The sequence below is a fragment of the Mirounga angustirostris genome, unplaced genomic scaffold, assembly GCF_029215605.1.
Source record: "Mirounga angustirostris isolate CCGP_5_RB_7025 unplaced genomic scaffold, mMirAng1.0.hap1 SCAF_8, whole genome shotgun sequence".
NCBI classification, from domain to species: domain Eukaryota; kingdom Metazoa; phylum Chordata; class Mammalia; order Carnivora; family Phocidae; genus Mirounga; species Mirounga angustirostris.
Window position 1 is genome coordinate 21,039,412 of NW_026991716.1, and position 23,644 is coordinate 21,063,055.

General features: G+C 39.9%; 1 long non-coding RNA gene across 1 annotated transcript in view; it reads left to right on the forward strand.

Moving 5' to 3' along the window:
• Positions 1–17,128, forward strand: part of LOC123837487 (uncharacterized) — a 37,143-nt gene extending 20,015 nt beyond the window's left edge. Inside the window, exons 2-3 of the long non-coding RNA XR_006789231.3 lie at positions 10,400–10,512; positions 13,866–17,128. This is a non-coding gene — a long non-coding RNA (uncharacterized LOC123837487). The remainder of the gene's footprint in view (positions 1–10,399; positions 10,513–13,865) is intronic.
• Positions 17,129–23,644: the final 6,516 nt, after the last annotated feature.

Genomic DNA, 23,644 nt, shown 5'->3' on the forward strand with positions numbered 1-23,644 from the left:
AAGAGACCTGTAGACCTTTTATCTCTCTCTAGAAAACTCTTTCTATTGAGATGTGTTGATGTAATTTACTTAATTCATTGGGGTTTTAGGAAATACAAAAGTTAACTCAGTAGACCATTTCTGACTTTTGTACTTCCTTGAGGCAATGAATCCAGAATATGGGTACGGGGAGTGAGGGGGAGCAGGAGATACAAGGGAGAAAGAGGGCAAATACCATAAGGGAAAAATCAGTCAATGTTTCAAAAATATCCTCACGCTACAATATGTACATTCAAACATATATATAAGTATACTGGTTGGGTTTTGTAGAGGAATACAGAATGGTGTCCAGCCCAAAATGGATTTGGAGGGTTAGGGGAGGGCAGGGATGGGAGACGAATAGGAAAGATATTTTTGAAGACAGCTCCACAGAAATTACAACAGAATCTCTTGAAGAATTTGAGTATAAGATGAAAATAGCCTCCAGTTGTAGTGGGTTGGTTGTTAGCCATGCTTCCTCTCACAGGGCTTTGTTAAAGGACTTTTGCCAAAGGTGTGTCACACCACATTCAGGAGAAATCCTGAGCCCATGACTAATGTTCCTGGAGACTATGTGAATATGCAGAATGGTCATGTTGTGTGAAAATTTCTCTAATCATTATAGAGGAAGAACAAACATTCCTGGAAAATTTTGTGGTTACAAAAAAACAGTGTCTACAGCATTCATGCCATTTGCTATAGGACAGCCTTGGGGGGCTGTCAGCCAATTTCACCCAGTATTCCAAGGAATCTCTAAATTTTAAGAGGGTCCAGTGTGATCCCATTTAGATCCTACAATGATATCTATTCACTTAAGAACTATAAAGATTCATTTTGTTCAAGGAAAAAACATTGAAGGTGATTATGAATACTTAATAAAACATGTTCTCAAACCAAGCACATGGATCTCTTCTCACACACACTGGATCCTCTGCATGCTTATGGTTCAACATGGCCAGCAGCCTCAAGTCTACAAGACTTTGTCTTGGCTCCTGATAGTAACTGACCCAATCACTCAGTGTGCTGAATCCAACTTTTCACGAAAGAGAATCTGATTGACCAGGGTTGAGTTGTGTCCACCATTGCCTATGGTGCTGCTTCCCATATTAGTTTATTGGTAAAAACACAGTGGCCAGGTCATATCCCTTAACCAAAGCTATAGATATGGGCAGAACTTTTGTAAGAGCATGAAATCAGCTAGGCAATGACTAGCCTTTTCAATACTCTGTTCATCCACAGCTAGTCCCTTGATGTTGTTTGTGTAGATACTAAGACAATTATCTTATTTTAGTGCATCCTGCCTTTGATTTAGAAATATTCAATATTTTCTTTTTCTTTTTTTTTTTTTAGAAATATTCAATATTTTCTATTTCTGATTCCATATGTGGTCCCACATTCATTGATGGGATGAATAGAAGATTGTCTTAAAGAATTATTTTAGGAAGTTCTACAAGATTTTCAATAACTAAGGAACCCCTTGATGATATTATTGCTTCATTAAATTAAAGGGTGAGTGGTCACACACATGCCTGCATCAAAATTAAATCAAGGGCTATTATTCATCAGAGGCCTATTTAATTTCTATTTGAACCTCTTTTCCCAAAGGCAATAATTATTGAATAACTTTATTGCCCTGTGGAGAAAGGCATTCCAGGGCCTCAGGGCTCACCAAAGTGAATGTGGTTTCTATAAAGTCTAGCAGTTCCTGACTCCTACTTCTCCATGCCAAGACATGTCAATAAATACAGACCACCATTTTCTCTGTGCTATTTTCACTGCTACCAGTTTTGTGTTTTAGCACAAGAGCTGTTCTTAGCCAGAAAATGCCAGATGGCACTGAGGAATCATTCGTACTATTCCGGAGCAATGTCATCTGCAAAAGAGAGCCAATAGCTAATTGACAAAGATACCCTTGCTGTTTTTATAGAAGTCAAGATGTCCTACTTCTATCACTAGGACTTTCCTTTTGCAATTGGCTTGAGTTTCAAACTCCCTTTGGAACTTTATTGTAGGCATAATCCTCCCCAAACCCTCTCTTCAGATGCTGCTCTGCAGTGCCTTCTCCTTCAGATGATTTCTCTTTACTTTGCCAGCTTTAGATGTCCATTCTCCTCTCCCTTCAAGTTACTTAGGCATTCCTTACCTGCATTCTTTGATAATTATCATTTGTTATTTGGAATTTTTAGCTATCTTTTTAAAAAATAGATCTACTTCTTATCTTCACAACCAGCTGATGAGATCCTTCTAGAAGACAACTAAACATTTTGTTTCTTTCTTCCTCTGTTGCAGCCTCCATAGTGATTCTTGCTTAATAGGTACCTAATTAATATTTGTTGATTGAGAGATTGTTACTCTAAGGTTTGCTATATCCAGATCAGAAAGTTCAGAAGAACAGAGTCCTATAGTGTGTGATGAAGTCAGGAATTAAATAGTAAAGTTTATCAAAATTACAGAGTAGATTTCCCCAGAAAATTGTTTTATATAGTCAATCATTCAGCTAAGTCACAGAAAACAGCAGCCAGGAAATTACTCTTTACATCTCATTCCCAAATTTACTTGTGAGTATGGCTCAAATCCAGTGATTTCCAATTGTCTGAATGGATTTGCTACAATAGAATCACACATGAAATTTGCTGCAATAGAATTACGTCCATGTTTCTGAATCAGAATATCATAGTGGTATTTAGAAATTTAGTAAACACCAGAGGTGATACTGATGACAGTTTAGAAAATATTGTTCTAGAACAGTGGTTCTCAAAATGTGGGCCCAGGGTAGCAGCATCGCCATCACTTAGGAGCTTGTTAGAAATATAAATCCTGGGGTCCCAGACTGCTAATCAGAAACTCCGGTGGCCCAGCAATTGTATTATGTTCCTGATGATTCTGAAACATACTACAGTGTAAGAATCAATAGTATAGGGACTTATGATTATAATAATCTAATATTTCTAGGAAGCCACCTGGATAAAAATCGGTTTGATTGCTTAAAATATGTGACACTATTAACAATTTGCCATTTGTTTATTTAACACATTTTTGCTAAGTGGCTCTTACGTGTTAGGTACTATGCGGGAAATAAGAAGATGAATAAGAAATAGTTTTTGCCCCAAGGAATTCTCAGACTCCAAAGAAATATGCATATATAAACAAATAATTGTGATTCAGTGTGTTCAGATTAATTTTGTAAAAGATTACTTTTGTTGTGTAAAAGATTAATTCTGTTTTGAGGGATGTGGTTCATGGAGGACTTCTGAATTCTAAACCAGTTTTGAACACTGAGGATATACAGATTTCTTTTTTTTTAAGATTTATTTATTTATTTTAGAGAAAGAGAGAGAGTGCACATGAGTGGGGGAGGGGCAGGGGAGGGAGAGAGAGAGAATCTCAAGCAGACTCCACGCTGAACACAGAGCCTGATTCAGGACCCAATCTCACGACCTTGAGATCATGACCTGGGCTGAAACCAAGAGTTGTATGCCCAACCAACTGAGCCACCCAGGCTCCCTGGCTATATAGATTTGCATAGAAATCAGATAGGTATCAAAACAGTCATTTATAACTTTATGTGAGGATCTGTGGGTTGCAGCAAGAGGATAACTAAGTTTGAAGTGTATTTACCTAGTCAGAAATGTGACCACAGCCAGTCTCCTCTAATATCAAGTACAACTAAAGCAAGAGTCCAAAAGAAGGAAGTCACAAGAAAGTCTGAGCTTTAGTATTAACTGTATCCACTGGAGATAGATGGATTTACTAATGCTATATTTTTACATGATACCTCAGAAGCACTAAATGAGGGAGGAGAGAATACCTGGAATTATGGCTCTTATATTATTCCTTTCTGGGAATGAAGTGTAAGGTTTGTTTTGTTTTGTTTTCTCTAATAAGAACATATGGGACTGAGTTGTCAAGTACCCTTCACCAAAATCCAGGAGTTTGTAGTCAGATGAACAGAAGGAAGGGAGCATTTAAGATGGAGGAAATAGTACATGCAAAGGTCCTGGGGCCTAAAATAACATGGGAAGTTTGTATAAGCATGGCATGGAATTTGGTTGTTTAGTTTTTTGGGTTTTCTTTCACTTAGGGTCAGGAGACTAAATTTATTTTTTCCAGTTTTATTGAAAAATAATGGGCACATATCACTGTACAAGTTTTAGGCATACAGCATGATGGTTTTATTTACATATATTGTGAAATGATTACCACAATAGGTTCAACTAACATCCAGTTTTCATATTGATACAATAAAAAGAAAATAAAGAAGAAAAACATTAAAGGAAAAAAATTCTCCTTGTGAGAACTCTTAGGATTTACTCTTTTAACATCTTTCCTATAGATCATGTAGCAGTTTTAGTTATAATCATCATGTTGTACACTATACCTCTACTACTTATTTATCTTATAACTGGAAGTTTGTGTCTTTTGACCACCTTCCCCCAGTTCCCCCTCTCCCTCCCCTCTGCGTCTGGTAACCACAAGTCTGATCTCTCTTTCTATGAGTTTGGTATTTTCTTGTTTTAGATTCCACATATAAGTAAGATCATAAAATATTTGTCTTTCTCGGTCTGACCTATTTCACTTAGCATAATGCCTTCAAGACCCATCCATGTTATTGTAAATGGCAGGATTTCCTTTTTTTAAATAGCTGAATAATATCCATATATTATATCCATATGTATATATACATACATATACCACATCTTCTTTATCCATTCATCCACACCTACATTGTTTCCATGTCTGGGCTAATGTAAATAATGTTGCTATGAACAAGGGAGTGCAAATATCTTTTTTGAGTTAGTGTTTTCACTACCTTTTGGTATATTCCCCAAAGTGGAATTGCTGAATCATATGGTAGTTTTATTTATAATTTTTCTGAGAAGCCTTCATATTACTTTCCATATTGGCTGTACTAAGTTACAAACCTTAAATTTATTTTATTTTTTTATTTTTTTAAGATTTTATTTATTTGAGAGAGAGAGAGAGCATGAATGGGGAGGGGCAGGTGGAGAGGGAGAAGCAGACCCCCTGCTGAATAGGGGGCCTGACGCGGGGCTCGGTCCATCATGACCCGAGCCAAAGGCAGACGCTTAACCAATTGAGCCACCAGGTGCCCCCAAAATTTATTTTAAATATTAGAAAGAGAACTTTGTTGGTTTTATAATGGAGATATCTGAGAAGTTTACCATGAGTAATAAGAGGAGACTGATAACTATGAGATGAAATAAAATGCACTCATATTGTACTTTATATTTATTTTCTTTATATTTCACATTATTTATTTATATTCACAGGTTAGTTATATTTAAATCTTCTTTCTTTCTTTCTTTTATTGATATGAGAACCAGAAAACTATGGGAAGGCATTCCCCAATGTTAACAGTGAATACTTTATAATGTGAAATTAGTGACTATTTTCATTATGTTTTGCTGTGTGATTTTCCCGGTTTTTTTCAGCTTTTGACAGTGAGCATGTATCGCTTTTAAGAGGTAGAGTTTCCCACTTTTCTGAAGAAAGGGTGTAGGTGATCTGTCATTCTGTCTTAATTGTCAGCCTGGATGATGACCCTGGCCATCAATATTAACCATGGACTGGGCACAGCAGTTATAATTTGAGGAGGTTCCTTTGCTGAACATAGAACCAATCGCAATCTTTATTTTTCACCATTTTATCTGTTTTCTGTAAATTCAGGGTTTTTAAAAAATTAAATAGATTCAATTCAAAAATAAATTCCTAACAAAGTTGTTGTAACAACTCTTTCTAAACCTTTTTGAATTTGGGGATTTGGGAATTGTTAAAAGCAGCATATTTCTTTCTAAAGATTCTTTGGTGAGAAAGTAGATTGGATTCTTTCTTTAACCTCCTTTTATGGGTCTATTTACTTTTATATAGTTCATGAAAGAGATATTAGTGTTTCTTTTCCTTTTTGTTTTGCTGAAATGAATCTTAAAAGTAAAGTCTCCAGTAGCAAATCTTAAGAATTTTTCCCTTCTATTCTGCCTTTGTTCACATTTTCTGAATTAATTTCTCTTTTTTCAGAAATCTTGGGGATGCATGTGACTTTTCCCTTACTTGTGAAATGACAACTTTGCATTTTTTCCAGACCGGCCTTAGTGTACCCATATTCTGTCATGCATTGCTATGTCCACGGAAGCACAATTCTTAAGGGCTGAGGAATGAACAGGGTCTTATTTAGAACTAGTTTTCTGGTTTATTGCTCACGGCCATGTCACGCAGTCTTTTCAATCAGGATGGAAACACCCAGCAGCTGGGTGTCCATCTGCCAATTCATCAATTTGAGAAGCGAATCTGTTTCCGTCCAAGTCATTGTGTGCAAGGCATGGGGGCCGGTTCTGTGCCCACAGTGACTTCCTCCACAGTTTCTTTTCCAACCACCCCACCCTGTCCCATAGTTGGTGAGAAAGAGCTGTCCTTGTCACTGTCTTCTCAGGCATATCTTACAGCCAGCAGAACAAACCAGAAACCCCATGATGGGTGGGATCTTCTCCAAGAGAATGGAAGCAACAGGGTGGGAACAGAGTCCCAGCATAAAAGATGATAGACTTGACACTGGAATTTTGGTGACTGTGGACAGGTCATTTCACTGGTCTGTCTACCTCAACGACCTCCTCTGGAAATAGCATATCGATCCCACTTAACGTGGAGGCACTGGGGCTTGAGTGAATCCTGATGGGAAAGTGTTTGACACGTGGTAAGGACCACCCAAATATTAGCCTAAAAAAGAGACTGGTTAGCAAGGGCCGTACCCTGAGAGCACGTGGAAACAGATTAGACAGGGTCTGGAATATTTGTAGGAAGCTGAATGAAGAGATGAAGAAAAGGCACATAAGAAATGCTCTGTTAGTTCACTTCAGCTTCCTCATAACCCTACAAGGTATGTGGTCTTATTTCACAGATGAGTTAACTGGGACTCACAGAGACTAAATAACTTGGATGAACAGAGCAATCCAATGGCATAACTGCTAATTTAGGGGTGTCTGATTCTGAAGCCATATTCTTCCTATGATATAGATAGACTATGTGCATGTGTGTATATGTGTGTGCATGTGTGTGTGTGTGTTTAACACTTACAGCTAGGCAAAGTATTAAATGTGCAAATCAAGATTAATATTGTTAACTGTATCAGAGGTGTAAGTGGAAAGAGTTTATTGGAGGTGCTGTTTACAGATGTGGGGACAGAATTGAGGGAGCCACAGGGAGAGACTGGCACTCAGGGACAAGCACCAGCAGAAAGCAGTCTGCAGCCCCAAGCCTGAAGGACCAGCTGATCTCTAGCCTTGCAAGTGGGGCTCCAGCAGGAGCTGTGGCTGCAGAGACCTGGAATGGAGGGTGATCAGAGGGGAATCAATACCCTGATCTGACCAGTCTCTCCTCCTACCCTCCGGTTTCCTGGCAGTACCTCCCCTACTTAACCAGAAGCTAGGACAAGAAGTCCTGGCTGATGCAATCCATTGAGGCTGATGCCTTGGGGCCCAGGAGAAGGGCAGAGAGTGATGGGGAGAGGAAAATGGAAAACACTAGCACAGTAATCAACCACAAGTGTGGCCAACTTGGAGTCAAATCAGAATTGCGGTGATGAAAGAAACAGTGCAACTTAAGAACATAAGAAGGGAAAATAAAGTGGACTTGGAAGCCACAACTTCATCAGCAGGGAAAGAAGTGGGCAGTGAAAGGGAGACAAGAATCATCACTAGGGCCGTGAAATATACTGGGATGTTAGAGACTAAAAATATTCCCGGCCAAGTGGTCTTATGCTAGGATTCCATCCTGGATGGATGGATGACCGAGGCCTGAGACTACTTACACTCCTGCAAAGATGAAGCATAGTATCATCTTAATAGGGCCCTGCTTGAGAGAGATGCTGGTGATATAAACATCCCTGCAGTGCTGGATACCAATCTCCTGTCGGGTGTAATTAGTCAGTGACTTTCGCTGGAATGAGCGGTTTGGAAATGGAATGCCAGGTTTGATTAGCAGGTATGTCAATCTCGGTCTGCTAGTTCCATATTCTGAACCCTGTGCTCATTCTACATGAATTGCGCTGGTTGCAAAATTTAGAACAGGAAGCATGAAGTGCTGGGTCTTCACTCTGAGACAAGACCACGATGTAAGCATGGTGGTACCTCCATGGATTTACAGGGCAGCAGATCCAGCAGGATGACTTGTTCGAGCAACCATATTTGTTGAGCTCCTGCTGTATAGACTATGCTAAACTATGTATAAACTTTGATGTGTGCACTGGTTTCTTAGAGTTGCTGTAACATATTACTACAAACTGAGTGGCTTAAAACAATGGAAATTTGTTCCATCACGATTCTGGAGGCTAGAAATCTGAGATCAAGATGTTGGCAGGGCCATGCTCCCTTCAGTGGTTCTAGAGGAGACTCCTTCCTTGCCTCCTCCAGCTTCTTGCATCTCTGGATGGTCCTTGTCTTGGGAAAGCCTCTCTCCAATCTTTGCCCCCACCTTCACGTGGCCACATGTCCATTTGATTCTCTTTATGTCCAAATCTCCCTCTCCTTTCTCTTACAAGGATACCAGTGATCGGATTTAGGGCTCACCCTAAATCTAGGAAGATTTCCTCTTGAGATCCTTCACTAATTACATCCACAAAGGCCCTATTTCTAGGGACACATTCTGAGGTTTCAAGTGGACATGGATTTTGCGGGGGGACACTATCTAACACACTACACTATGACATGATTTAATTTGGGCGTTGCTGTTATGAACTTCAGTGTTATTCCCCCATATATTCCTTCTTTGTTCCCATTTTTCTTAGTTATGGGCAAAGCATTTTGTGCATGTATGTGTGTGTGTTTTCATTCACTTTGGAATAAAATGAGTGCTCTGTCCACCCCTCTGTCTTTCCTAAATTGTCTGATTTCATCACAGAATTTTCATATTCTTGCTTGTACTTTCTTTATTTCTTATAATGAAAAAAAAAAAATCTTTTTAGCAGTTAACCTTCAGCCTCCACGCTTATCCACCCCCCAGGGACATTCTCAATGGCCCGTTTTCACTGAAGGTCTGCAGACCACTCACAACATCATTAAATTGGAAATGGAGAACCTTTTTCTTGAGTTCAAAATGGTTTCATTTTGTGGCAAATTGATTTCTTGCTTCTTTCGGCAGTCTGGCCTTGTTGGGAGGGGTGGGTTCATCCATCAGGTAGGGAGTTTCCTGCAAATTTACAAAGTCTCCACCTCTAACCCTCTGCCCAAACAGACATCAGACTCACCAGGAAATCTCAAACATATAGAACATTAAGGGTGTCACTCAAGGCCCTGAAGTAACCATATTAAGAGAAGAACAATATGCATGTTTGAATTTTCAAATCTAGAGTATTTCTGCCTATTATTTCATGCCCTTTGGAGAGGTGAAATTCTGGGGCCCTTCTCAAACCCAGGGCAAGCCTGGTGGTTCTGTTGTGAAGAAGAGCAAAGGTAAAACAATAGCTACTAACAGTGGTTAAAAAGAGAGTGCTGAGTACTTTTGATATGGTAACAAACAGCTTTAAGCAAATTTTCTTAGTCACTTCTTTTAATCACCCTGTGAGGAGGCCACATATTCACAGGTGGGGAACCCAGAGGCTAAGAAGGTTAAGTACCTTTGCATATTAATGATTTCTCAGGACTCTTATTTCTAAGGTTCCCATTTTTTCCTCCTGTCAGTCAGGGTCCCTATAGGAAACAGCGGCTCACTCAACTTTAGGTAATTCCAGGAAGGTTTATTTGGAAAAGGACTATTTATTAATGTGTGGAGAGTAGAGAAGAACCACAAGGGATAGGCTTAGTGGCAGCTGAGCTGTTGCCACCCAAGGCCCCAGAGACATGGAGCCATTACCCGAGACTGTAGGGGAAGACCCGAGAGAAGCCATAACTTTCAGTCAGAGGATAAGCCAGCCTGAAGTGACCTTGGAAGGATAATACATACTTTGACCCCACTCTCCTTTCATGTAAGCTATCAAAGACCTTCAGAAGTGTCTAGGGAGAGTGATCACCAGCTTGTTCAGGTTTGCCCAGCACTTTCCCAGCCTTAGCACTGAAGGTCTCCCATCTCTAGGACCTCCACAGTCCCAGGCAAACCAGATCTATTGCTCATCCTAACTCTCAGGCTCTGAGCCACAGGTAGGTGCTGCCTAGGTTACCCCCGGAGAGAAACAGGGGCATGAAGAAGGCTGACCCCACCCATCCATCTATGGGCCTCATTCATTAGCTTAACTAGTATTTACTGTGCCAGATACTGTTCCAGCCTTTGGGGAGTCAGCAATAAATGAGATGCAGGTCCTACCTCATAGATAATGAGGGAGACAGGAACAAGGAATAGAAATAAACAAGGACATAAATATATAATGTAATTTCAGGCAGTGAAAAATGCCATGAAGAAAACGGAGTTCTCAAGGTGCAGACTGGAAGACTGTGACTCTGAGGGTGCACTCCTTTACACAAGGTGGTCTCTCTGAGGAGATGCCAGCAGGTATATTCCTAAGTGAAGACGTTTTGCCCATTCCAGAATTTGAGCTGGTGGAACTCCTTGTGGATGCTCGTTCCCACTCTCCCATCTTTTGTGGCTTTCCTTCGGCTCTCACTTTCTCCCTCAAGCTTTTTCTCAACTCCCTCTGCTCCTCTCTGCTCTCCTTGAATCCCAAAGATAGAACATGCCTCTGCTTTACCCAGTAATTACAGTATGGGACATAGAAAAAAGGGAAGAGAGGATTCAGAAGCCTGAGCCTACAGAAGATAAACTCTCATATCTAAATTTTACTTTCTGGGATTCTAGCTCTTACTTCCCAAAGAGTACATTGTAGCCCCTGGGTTCTGTCCCACCATCATGAAATCAGTCAGCAGACCAGAAAGCATGTTCAGAAGGCGCTCAATGCAGGGATGAAGGCCTCGAGACGTTAAGGACTAGCCCAAGGTTTCCGGGGGAAACTAGGATTACTGGACTTCTTTGAGGGAAAGTTCACATTTGCCCCTAGATCTACCATTTCTATTGCCCAAAGACATACAGGGAACCATGCTGAAGCTCAGAGATCCCCTGATATTTTGTAGTATCTGTGGAGGAAATATTTATAACTTCATTCTAAAAGGAAGGAAAAAACCAACAACCTTGTTTTATCTCAAGATGCTCCCCTCCGTTCAATAACCATGAAGCCAATATGACATTATCGAACTTCCTTTGCCTCTGGAATTTAAAAGAACATAACAGGCAGTAATTGCTGGCTTGTTCTTAGACCACAGGAAACCACTTGTCACTATCCATTCACAACTGCTTTTCAAGAATATTTTCCTTGTCTACATTAGGAAGAAATACATGACAAAGCAAAACTAAAAAGCAACTTGTTATATTCCAGTCAGAGAAACTAAACTAAATTTTCCTGGATGACCACATACTTGCTTGTGACATATATTCATGTGTTTGCACGTGGCTTGTTTATATATTTATTTATCTGTATATTTATTTATCTATTTATATTTGGTTTGTTGGTTTTGCATTATAGTTACATTAACCCAGATATATTACAGGAGTGCCTAGATTCTGAGTGGTTTCTCCAGGGAGTAGTAGTTACAGTAAAGCATAACCCACTGCCTGCAGGATTTGGTAATGTTCTCTCTCTCCTTTCCTCTCTCTCTCTCTCTCTGTGTCTCTCTCTATACACATATATATGTATATATGCGTACACATACAAAAAATATATAATATGTATACATACACATACATATAAAGTATATATAATATACACAGACATATAAAGGATATATAATATATATGTAATATATATGTATGTCAGTGCATAGAGAAGAGAAACTTAACTTTTAAACTTATGGATCTCCTTATTTTTATATATTTTCTCCAAAGAACACCATTTACTTGATAAAATAATTCAACATAAGGAAAACGTTGAATCTGACAACCCACTTTTAACTTACTGGTGGAAACTGGGGACAAGGTGCCAGTCTTGATTTGGAGTTTTCAGCTTCTTGTCAGTCTGTGTCATGGCCCTAAGACCTCTATCTTAAAAAACAGAATTGGCAAAAAATTTCCCTGAATATCCTTTCTTTAGAAAGAAAAAGCTGTCATCGAACCTCACAGAGCTTCCTTCTTTTCCCAATGTGCAGTAACCCGTATATTCCCGAATGAAGACATTTTGCCTATTCCAGAATTTGGAAATCCACTCAGAAGTGGATGCTCGGCCATAACAGCCATTTCCTTAGTTGAATTAGATGTGGCGTAAACCCTCCTGGTTTCCAAAGGTAGGTGGACTCTAATGGATCACATGAGACCACTTAATCTAGGTGTTTTCAGAAAATTTCTCTCTCGAAAGACTCACCAGAGACCCCCATATTCTGAGGGGAGGGAATCCAAAACTGTGATGGTCTCCTCTTAGGTGAGGGGGCATGTCACATTATTCAGTTAGTATTCCTATAATTTATGTCAAGTTATTCAGTTAATATTCCTATAATCTCTACAAAGCCAGAAGTTTTGTGTGTCCAAGGCTATTTTTGTCACCGTGTGCACCATCAGAACTTTCTGGGGTGCTTGTTAGAAGTATAGACCCGAGCTCCTTCCCTAACCTTGTGGACAAGACTCTCTGAGGGCAAAGCCAGGGATCTGCATATTTAATAAGTTCTGCACTTGGGTGTTATGCTCTTCAATCTTGAGAACTTCTGGTTTAAACAGGTCACCCCAGGTGGGAGAATTCAATGCATTTTCATCATCTGACACCTTGACAAGTGGGAAAGATTATCCAGGTTTGCTCCCATTTTTACCTTTACAACTAAAGTGTAAAGTGGGAGGTGAACAATATGCATGATTGAGAGTCTAAATGACATGAAATTAGAGTGTTTTAGGAATAGTTTAAACACATATTACTGAGGAATTTTTCTATAGCAAGCTCTGTGCTTGGCAGTGGAGAAATACAGATGAATAAGACATGGTGCCCATCTGCAAGCAACTTACAAATAACAGAGAAGGCAAAAAATTCCTCCATAACACAGTAAATGCAGAGCTGGAGTCCTGAAAAGGACCTGGAGAAGAAAAAGAAGCAGTATTATACTACTTTGCAACTTTCTGATCAGGGTGCAACTTACACACAGAGAAGCACATATATTTCATATGTGCAGCTCAATAAATTTTCATACATGCACACATCCATTATAACCACCACCTAGATCAAGATACGGAACATTTTCAACATCCCAGAAGGCTGCTTTATGTGCTCTTACTGCCGTAAGTCTCCCTAAAATGTGACCATTACTCTGACTTCTGTCACCATAGATTAATTTTGTCTGGTTTTTCATATAAATTAAATCACACATGTGTTGTACTTCTTTTGTCTGGCTTCATTCATTCAACATTCCCCTGCAACATTTCACTCATTCTGTTCTATTTTCTGGTACTTCTTTCTTTGTCACTCTGTAGTACTCCCTTATTCATTCAACCACTGATGGTCATTTAGATTGTTTCCAGTTTGGGATTATAATGAATAAAGTTGCTATGAACAATCTTGCATGTCTTTTGGTGGCTCACATCTATTGGGTTTATACCTGTCAGTGAAATTGCTGGATCACAGTGCTGCATATATTCATCTTTAGAGAACTGATAACAGTTTTCCAAAGTGGTTATACCATTTTCCAATCCCAGTGGCCATGTAGAAGTGTCTTTGTGGTTCTACATTCTTGGAGACATTTAGTGTTTTCAGTCTTTCAAATCTTGGTCATTTTTGTGCACCCACATATGTGTGCATGTGCATAGGGGTGATATTTGCTAATATCTTAATTATGTTTTAATTTGCATTTCTTTTTTTTAATTTTTTTTTTTTTTGACAGAGAGAACACAAGCAGGAGGAATGGGAGAGGGAGAAGCAGGCTCCCTGCTGAGCAGAGGGCTCAATGCATGGCTTGATCCCAGGACCCTGGGATCATGACCTGAGCTGAAGGCAGACGCTTAACTGACTTAGCCACCCAGGTGCCCCTTAATTTGCGTTTCTGTCACTAGTATTGATGTTGAGTAATTTTTCACATGCTTATTGGTCATTTGGATATCTTGTTTTGTGAAGTGTTGTTGCAAGCCTTTTGCTCATATTTTAAAATCTGGTTACCCCTACTGCTTTGTAGGAGTTCAAACATATTCTAGTTTACAAGTCCTTTGTTGGGTATATCTGTTGCAAGTATCCTCTCCCACTGACACTTGCCTTTCTCTCTTTTAATGATGTCATATGAAGTTCTTTATTTTAACAGAATCAAATTTATTGGCATTCAGTTCTAATCTTTTCCCTTATTGTCCCAGCCTCACTGATTTCTTTTCAGCCCCATCCCTGTATCGGGAGCTGCTTTAGTCCTTTTTGCCTTGCTGTTTCCATCTGATAAGAGAGAGGAAGGGTAGTTCTTCATTTTGGATCCCATAAATGCAGTTTATTTATAAAGGTGAATAATGTACAATATTTTAGTTCAGATTCCCATTTCCATTTAGCTGTCATCAAGATCTGGGTGACAACTGTAAAAACACAGAGTGAAACTCATCTCTTTGAACACCATACTGAGCTGCCTACACCAGACCCACCCCAGTTGTAATCTGCCCCTCTCTCTGCCCCCCACCCCCAGTGTCCATTCATCCCTGTTGCTATTTGATTTTGCTTTAACCATTGTTGCTTCTCTTGGCAGAGACACCTGCCCTCCAGCACTGTTCCACAGTCCTTGAAGTTGGAAAGTACTTTCCCTTCTCATGATTCCAGCGAGCTGTGGGTGACCCAGACTTTCAGTGACCATCACTCTTTTGAGAGGCTCCCTAGCAGGCAGCTTATCTCATTCTTCGAGGTTCCAAGTCTGCCTTGCCAAGCAACTTCAAAAGAGTTTCCCTTGACCAAACTAGGAGACCTCTAAGTTCACTACTCTGGGCCATTCTAAAGAAAATATTTTATTTTGTTTTGTTTTATTGAGAGAGTGCACACACAAGGCGGTGGTGGGACCGAGGGAGAGGGAGAGAGAGAATCTTAAGCTGGCTCCATGCTCAGCGTGAGTCAAAATCAAGAGTCAGACACTTAACCGACTAAGCCACCAGGCACCCTTAGGAAAATATTTTAGAATAGAAAGATGGTTGTGCTGGTTTGAATACTTTCCTAAAATGATTTTCTTTTGAATACCTCCGACTTATCCCCATTGGCACATCAGATGGCTTCCCAGGCTCATGTCATTATTCTGTCTCCAACGTGACTGCAGGTAACAATCAGCCCAGGCAGAAAAAAATGTGTCAAAACCAGCAAACAAAACCAGGTTTTGACATCCCCATATTCTCATATTCCCAAAGCTGTACCTCTTGGCCACATGTTCCAGAAGGCACCAACAATATCTGTTCTAATTGACTATCTTTCTTCAGCACAGTCGTGAAGAAATAGGGCTCGAGTCCTTTTCTTCCTCTTTTCTCTCTCATTTGTAGACATGGAATTGTGACAAAGCATTTTTGTTTGAAAGATTAATTTTCTACTACTCAAGTGGAATGTTTGCCCAATGCACCCCGGTGCCAGCAGCCTCCGGGAGCCCTGTGCTAAGGGCTCATTTTTTTGCTCATTCTCTGGACAATCAAACCAGTGTGTCAGATGTGACAAGAGCACCCGACACCAAGAGAAGGACAGTGATTGCTTTGCTGGAGAAAAAATAAAATGGACTTGTGTTTCATAGGTAGCTTGGCCTCCTGGAATTTATGAAACAACAACTTCTGGTTCATTTCCCTGGATAATTGATGTTTTCTTCCTTTGGCGTTTTAAAAAAAAATACAGAAACCTATGTTTGAAAGATAAAATCCTTTTTTTGTTTTCTTTTCCAGGGTGTGAAGATGGGATTTTCCCACCACACCTTTCTTCTTCCCAGGAGCTAATGCCATAGGTTAAGTCTAGGAAATACCTCATCCAAACATTGCAGGCTAAGGAGCAACCAGAGCCCAGAGTCTGGTGGTTTTGTTGGCTGCTGGTGGCTCTGCCGCTCCCTTAGGAGATGATGTGTAGTGTGTGGGCAGATTTGGACTTCACGGCTTTAAAAAATCCCCTTAACACGGAGGTTCCTGAAACCCAGGAGATTTTCCATCTGTCTCCTTTGCAGGATTCCTGTTGGGGAGAGGCACATCACACAGGCATTTTGGATGCCCAGAATCACGTTTTGAAAACTCTGTTTAATACAACATGGATTTAACTCTCCCAGTGAATTTGTGCTTCTTGTTCATTTCTAAGGGAAATAAAATCCTCAGACTTCTGCTTCACTGGAACCAAAGTCTTAGAGATGTTACTTTCTAAGTATCGTATTTTGTAAGAGAGCCGTTGTTCAAGAAGACTTCTAAAAGAAAGAAAATTTTAGGAAAAATATCTTAACGAATGGCAACTGGAGGTTCAGTCCACCGTCTGCGACCGTGAATTTGGAGTGCACTCTGAAATTAACTATGGGGTACTGCCAGGTTAGTTTGAAGGAGAGAAAACAAACAAAAGGAAAAAAATGTTCAGATAGCCTCTTGGTTCTTTTCAGCCCTTTCATGGGGTTCTGATTCCTTTCTAGGTGTAAGCTATCCATGTACCCGTGCTCAAAGGCAGATGGCTCCTGCAGTTTCAAGTGGAACCTCTCCTTTCAGAATATAGTCTCTTTATAATTCTTCCATCTGAACGGTCATTATTGGCTTTATGAGATAGCATATTTGGAAGGACTTAGGCTGGAGAATTCATTTCTTCGCCACTTCCTGTAGAATCCTAAATTTCTAAACTCCTCAAACTCAATCAGATCTTTGCTTTTACCCACCTTTATAATTTGAAAATACGTAGTTAAGTTTTTTTTCTCCAATGACTTCCACAATCTTCCCAATTTTGGCCCGTCTCAGTTCAGTTATAAGGCGTATGCAACTGGCACAGCTCGTTTAACCAGACAAATGAAGGGCTTTTCTTAGAATTGAGCAGACACTCTGATGCAAGTTCTAAAATCTGAAGATCCTGCCTACTCCATCTGAAACCCAAATGATCAGCCAAGCAAAAGGATCCTCTTTAGCCAACAAAGAATCCAAATACTTTTCATCCAGTATGTGGAAAGCACAGACTGAGGAGGCACTGTTTACATGGGTGAGCAATGCCTTACCCCAAATCACCAGGTTAAACTGTGGCAATTTACACTTTTTTTTTTTTTAAATCATTTCCCTCGTAATGAGATGCAGTTCCTGCAAATGCTGCCAAGGGCCAGGCATGATAGGCATTTACTCTATCTCTTTGTGGACATACATGAAAGCAGTGATCTAATTCTGTACCATAAACCCTATTATCTGCAGCCAGTGTGTCTTGTGGTTCTAGAGGCCCAAAGAGTAGATTGGCTGCACCCTTAGTAGTCCCGGAAAAATGGCTACTTTCTTATTCCATGCAAATGTATGCAGTGACCTTTACTTCTTCTATCTCTAGTCTCTGCTCCATGAGAGCACTGAGTTCCACAGCACAATTTTGCCATTTTCTCCTCTGAGATGTTTTTTTCCAATCTCCTTCCAATTTGAGTTCAGTACCTCTTCCAATCCTCCAGTATGTGCATATTGTAATTGTCGGTTTATACCTCTGTCTCTCTCTCTAGAGATCCCCGTGTTAAGGGGATTTTTTAAAGCCGTGAAGTCCAAATCTGCCCACACACACACACCTAGCACTTTAACACCTGTAATCGTGCCTAGCACATAAAGGCCCTCCCAAGATTTTGTTGAATGAATGAATACAAGCGTGTCTGATGGCCATGACATCCATAGTGAAGTGTGGCTCTCATCAGCCTTTTGCCTGATGGGATTAGCCCTTTCTCTCCTTGCAGTGAGACACTCAGGCTGCTTGTCCATGATGGCTGGCCCAGGTGTGTTCTCCACTGACATCCTGATATAATATCTCAAGCAGAGACACCTGAGAGCCCAGTCGGGAAACAGCCATAGCTGGGGTCCTAGGGACTGGCCAGTCTGTTCCTGGTCACCAGTGCCTGACTTTGCACTATTAAGTCATGGGCAGAGTTGCATCTTCACCTGTCCTGACTCTGGGGACCAAGAAGACCTCTGTTCTCTGGGTCATTAAAAGGGTGTGAGTAACCATATGACTAAGGGACATAAACCTTTCAGTAGCCAGGCCCAGAAGTCAAAACATGGGAATGTTTGTTTTATAGTCAGTAATAAACTTCAGAGGACCCATGGCCAAGGCAATCTGACTAGCTCAATGGGTCCCAGATTTTGAGCTCTGTGCGCCAACTCAGAGCCACAAAACCATCCTGGTTGCTAACATGCTATGTGGTTATAAACACAATGAAAAGTCTTTTTATTTAAGAAATGGGAGTTAAGAGGGGGTTATTGCAAAGGTTTGGATATATATGAAAATGTTCCTCATTCCCTGAACTGAAGGGCAGTTTGTCCTTTAAATCAATTACTTTCTCATGTCAACACTTGTCCAAAGGGAAAGCTATTTTTTGGGTACATCAATCTAGGTCAGTCTAGTTTCTGTTGATTTGGTCCTCAACCTAACGATCTTTTTTTTCCTCTTCTGAGTTTCCATTACGTATACCTGAAGAGGTAAAGCTTAATTCACAGCCTCACAAAGTGGAGTCAATGATACTAAGCATCCAGGTTCCCAGTGGGATTCCTAAGAAGCAAAGAAGGAAGGGACTTCAAACTGTTTCCTTTAGAAAGACATTTTCTTCCTTTTTTTTTTTTTTTAAAGATTTTATTTCTTTATTTGACAGAGAGAGACACAGCAAGAGAGGGAACACAAACAGGGGGAGTTGGGGAGGGAGAAGCAAGCTTCCCTCTGAGCAGGGAACACGATGTGGGGCTCCATCCCAGGACCCTGGGATCATGACCTGAGCTGAAGGCAGATGCTTAATGACTGAGCCACCCAGGTGCCCCTTGAAAGACATTTTCTGTTCAAACCACTTATTTAATTTTCTTGTACATGTATTTTTTCATTTGTTTATGCCATGTGTTTACTTAGCTCAGAGGCCTATTCATTTATTCTATAGACATTTGTGTAGTATATACTGATGTCAAACCTGTAATTTAGATCGCAAAACAAGACAAATCCATTGTTTCAGAATTTAATACCAAATGCCAGAGCCTCTGAGAAAACATCTACTTTGTCCTGTCTTAGATGTTAGGAGATCTTTGATCTTAACACCCTTCCCTTTCCCCCTCAGTCCTTCCAAAAAATCCTGCTTGCCTTGGCATTAATATTAGTTTGCATTTTTGATTTTCATACTACCTTTTTTCCCATTAAAAATAATTTATGCAAATTGTAGAGTTGCAAAACCCAAAAAGGTGGAAAAAAAGGAGAAAAAGGAAAAAACACCCAGTTTTTCAAAAAAAGCTCCTTTGAACATTTTGATGTAACTCTTCTCTTTTTTGCTGTTTAAAAATATAGTCAAGAACATATTATACAGACCCCCTTATATCCCAATTTCACTTAACGTTATAACATAAGCATCTCCTCTTGTTATAAATTATTCACGTTACTTTAGTGGAGACCTACTACTTCATTATATAGGTATAACATTGTATACTTAAGTAATCTTTTGTTTAAATTTATTTATTTTCCTTGCTATTATAAACAATGCTGTCATAAACATCTTGTGGATGGAGGCTTTATGTAGTTCAGATTTTTTTTAAAGAAACAATTCCCCAAAATATAATTACTGAGCCAAACATGTATAGCTATTTTGAGACTATTAACACATACTGCCAAATTACTTTGCAAAAGGATTTTATCAATCTATACTTTTTTTCTAGCAATGTACCAGAATGTCTAGTATAGCTATGTAAGCTCTCTTTTTTAAAATTTAATTTTGTTGTGGTAAGAACACAACATGAAGATATAAGATATGTCCTCTGGATGTATTTTTAAGGGTACAATACAGTATTGATAACTATAGGCACAGAGTTGTATAGTAACTACGTTGTCGTCATTTGTGATGGCAAACCTAGAATACCAATACACAGGGTAAACTCAAATATCTCATCATCCACTAAGGAGTTTACATTCATGTGAAATTAACATGTCATGGTCAAGCAGAGTTTATATTATTTAAAGTCACTGAGCCCTACTAGGGACCCTAAACAGAATCACAGGCAGTCTCAGAGTGATCTTCTTAGGTGACATGGGATATCAGTGAGTGACAGAGACCCAGGCCACCTGTTGTGTTCCTACCCACCCTTCCCAGCCACCCCCACCCCATCCCCATGAGCTTCTTGATGGGTCTCTGCTCTAATTGGCCATTGGTAACATGGGCTCATTTCCATGTCCACTCCACTGCTAGACTGTAATGATGATTGATTCACATAGCAAATGGCCTAAAGTGGCCCTCACAGCCTTATTATTGCAGATACAATTACCACCAGGCCGAGCTTGCTGCTACAGTGTTTGATAATGGACTCTAATTTGCCAGTGGGGTTTGTGATTCTTTGTTCCCAGGCAGAGATCCATTTCTAAACTGGAGAGTAATTCATAAATATTTTTCTCTCTAGTCATGGGGGAAGGCCAGATTGAATTGCGTGTTGAAAGATAGTTCTATCTAGAGGCCCCTGAGGGAGGATGTGGGCTCAGGCCTGGCTCAGGGCTCGCAGATCCAGGCTGCTCATTTTACAGAAAAGCCTACTGAGGCCCTGAGAGGGGATGTGACTTACTCGAAGTCACACACCTAGCACTTTATGCTAAGACTGCCTCCCTTGCTCTCTGAGTTGGGGAGTAGCCAAGAGAAAGGTGGTTCTAGCAGCATTTTAGATTTGAGCCAGCTTAACTTCTGCTTACTTGAAGTAATGGTAGGCATTTTTAAAAATAGTATATTTTTTGTTACTATTGTACAATAATGTTGGAAGCTCATTGATGAGAATTAAGAAATATAGAAACATTGAAGAAAAAGAAAAATTCACTATAATTCTTTCACAAAGAGATGACTGCATGTTAGTATGTTTTATTCATTTATAATTTTTTTATATGTCCATGTATAAATTTTTTATCTTGGACAAATTTGAGGTCATATTGTATATATAGTCCCCCTTTCCCCCAAATCAATACAGGGCTCTCACTGCATCTTTAAAAATCACAAGTAGGTCTTAAGACTCATCTGGCATCTTGTTCTTTCTGTAGCTGGACAGTTCTTAGATCTTATTCATCAGTCTGCTAACTGTTCCTTTTTCAGAGACATAGATGCCCTCCAAATATTTTTTCTTATCCTTGTTTGTAACTGTTATGGCTTGCTGAATCAAGACAAGTTTAATGTCATTTCCTTCAAGAATAAACTCATTTTTCTGGACTCAAGTGACGGACAAGTGATGCCTGGCCTCTTCTGAACCCTGCAGATGTATTTTTCACCTGGGAAATTTCAGGTTTCAACAAGAAACCCTTTCTTCTGAACAATGACCTTGACAGGGAAGTGAGAATGCGCAGACCTTGTCTAGTAACAGATGCCCTTATACAGTTTTACGTTCTGTGTTTTTCTGTATATTGCAGCTTGGGTGCTTTCTCATATGATTAAATGTCATGTTCTATCTTCAAAAAATACAACTGCATAATATTAAACAGTGCATATGTGAAAGTTATTTAAATTAGATTAACTGTTGTATTTTAACTTGTGCATACATATTTAAGATTACCTCTGATTATTTCTTTATGATAAACACTTAGGAATAGAATTTGAGCCCAAAGAGTATGGATATTTAAAAAAAAAATCATAAACAGTGCTTATTACTAAATTACATGTCTTCTGTGATCGGTAAAAATTGAAAGTGGGACTTACCGTCAGAAAATCCAGGTTTGAATCTCAAAGTTGTTACTTTACTAGCCATAACGATCACAGGCAAATTCTTTTGTTTCTTAACCTAATGTGTAAAATAACAACAACAGTTAGCTTATTAGATTATTATGAGAATTAAACAAAGTAAATATTAAAATGGTTAGCACAGTGGCTAACAACTTAGCAGATCCTCAATAAATATTCATTGTTGTTATCTTGAACTTTCGTCACCAGTGATAATCCAAGAACCAGAATCTTCTAGTGACAGATCAAGAATTTTAATTTCCCAAATAAGTGGCTATTGATGGGGGGTGGAGGGAATAAAATCTTTCTGTCTGCAAGCGTATAGGTACATTTAGTGGAAAGCCCCTAAGAAAGCTGTTCTCAGTGCTAGTGCATTGAAGATGGAAAGGTCCAGCTCAAAGGACAGAGTCAGATCTGGCACTTTGATGGCGTCAATCTCTTCCTATAGAGGATAATTTGGCAGGTTATATTGCTGTCAGAAAAGTAAGACTCACCGAATATAACAGACAACTGCACACAAGTTTGGCTGCAGTCTCTCCCTGAGGGAGGAAGAGGAGAGAATGGTTGTGTATGGGATCAAGGGAATAAAGCTCTGACTCTAGATCTTTCCCTAAATCCTCAGGTTCCCAAAGGCTACAAAGGAGGCTGACCTGTGGAAATGTGGGGGAAGTGAGCTAAAATCAAACAAACACAAGCTTTGAATTATCATCAAACTTGGGGACAAATCCAAACTGACATTTGCTAGGTATTCAACCTTGGACATGTCACTTGATGGTGACCTCCCTGTGTCTATTTCTGCTTTCTAAAGGGATGCTAATACAGCCTACTTAGTGAGGTTTTTACCACGCCAAAAGAAAATGAATATCAGATAGAAAGTAACCATTATTACTATTATTATCATGTAACACTGGACAACCTATTACCTTACATTAGTCTTATTATCTCCGTTCATAAGATGGGAAAAATAATAATTATACTTAAGCTGCAATATTGTCATGAGGATGACTGAAAAGACTGAGTAATCTCTGCAGCGGTATGGAAAAATCAGGATTGGGAGGGAGAATCCTCACTTGTGAGCATGGGCAAATGAGGACTACAGCTCTTCAAGCTCTCCGGATCTGCGGCTAGGAGCTTCCTCCTGTCCTCAGCCAGTGCCAAGTGTCTTCATTTTGTGTACCATTTGCTTCCACATTGCCCTACAGTCATTGTTTCCTGAGTGCCAAGATTATTCAGATGTTTAGTGTTACAAAAATCATGCACATCCGGATTTAGGTACATCCCATGAGCAAGTTTGGGATAATCATTGTTTGTTTCCCAACGAGGGCTGAGATCCCTATGGTCTGCTTCCAAGGTGAAGGTCTGATATGGTAGTCAGTGAGCACCTTAAAGAGAAGAGGAGAGTGGGCAGTGAGTGTTTCAGTGTATAAGCTATGAACCTCATACCCCAGAGCAGCCTCCCTCTGGCATCTTGCTAGTTGCAGATCCATCTGGGAGGATTTGAAGTGTCAGGAAGAAGCAGTGTTTTACATCTAGCGTGCTACCCACCCAGCCACCTGCAACAAGACAATCCCTTCTGTCTGAAGCTGGTCCAGTGTAGCCAACATCGTTGTCCCTATGAGACTGGCCAGGGCAGAGGTAGGAGCAGGTAATGTATGAGAAGCCAAATGCCTTTAATGACATGATTTTGAGCTGTTTAAGTTAAACATGAAAAACATATGAAACTAGGGCTTTGGGTATGATTACTGGGACAGATAACTTGACCCTCCCCTTTGTATATTTGCCTTACATTTGATTCCTGTGTAATGCTCATACCAAGCCCAAAT